Source organism: Chrysochloris asiatica, unplaced genomic scaffold (assembly GCF_000296735.1).
Source record: "Chrysochloris asiatica unplaced genomic scaffold, ChrAsi1.0 scaffold00268, whole genome shotgun sequence".
Lineage (NCBI taxonomy): Eukaryota > Metazoa > Chordata > Mammalia > Afrosoricida > Chrysochloridae > Chrysochloris > Chrysochloris asiatica.
The window spans coordinates 2,008,248-2,009,349 of NW_006408786.1; positions in this window are offsets into that span (position 1 = coordinate 2,008,248).

The following is a 1,102-nucleotide window of genomic DNA, read 5'->3' on the forward strand; positions in this document are numbered from 1 at the left end:
TTTTTTGTTATGTTTTCTGAATGCTTCCACCTAGATGGGATCAGGATGTGGGCTTCCCTTTTCACTCTTTTTATTACTGCTTAACACAGAGTAACTTTCACAGGTGTTGTCTGCCTCCCTGGTATATGGCAGTTGGTATTGTTTCTTGCCTGGGTTTTTGTGTTTCATAAAGTGTGATGGTAGCTTGACTATATGGCAGCAGTTGCTGACTCTTCTTGGGTAATATAGGGAGAGAAAGAGCCCCCCAAAGGTAGAAGTGGGAGCATAAAACGGCAGAACAGCACCAGCGGAAAAAAACAACAAAACATAAACCCCAAAAACAACAACAATAAAACAAAACTAGACTGAATACTGCAGTCTATAATCACAGAAAAGGGAGAGGAGGTAGAGAAGAAGAAGAAAAAAAAATCTGTAGCCTAATATGAGTATGACTTTAATGTCCTCCCTTCAACTTCTTGCTTTCAAAGCTGCCTGAGAGATTTCAGGATGCCACTGTTGGTGTTATGCTACACCTCAAGCTTTAATTTAATTTTCGGCCTGTTTTGTTTTTAAACTCTCTTTCCCTCTCTACACCCCTGTCCTGGCTTTTCCTGTATTAAAAAAAAGCAAAAAACGTTCAGGGCCTGCTCTTGGGCTGAGTATCTGTGTGCATGCATGACAGAAGAACCCACCAGTGGTGAGGGTGGGGGGTGTCCACGCTCTCAGGCACCACCCGCCCCAGTCACCAGAATGGAGGTGCGCAAACAGTGTGTGTGTGGGGTGCTGATGATCACATACAAAAAAAGCAAAACAAAGCAAAACTGACAAAGTATATTGTCCACCTTTGCTCCAAGGCTCCTGCGGTGTTTTTCCATGGTGTTCCTGCCCACCCCACCCTTGTTCTTGCTGTTTGGTCTCACCCAAGATGTCGGCTCTGGGCCTCCGAGCCTGGCAGATTCATAAGTATGTAATTTCTTACTTCAGCTTCAAGTTCCACTGTTGCAGACCGTGTAAAGTTGGTCAGAAGTTCAAGGCCCACTGGGCCCGAGTGTTGCAGACAATGCAGGCCACAGGCTCTGAGGAAAAGATTCTGGCCACCGGGCAGTCATAACAAATTGTTTTT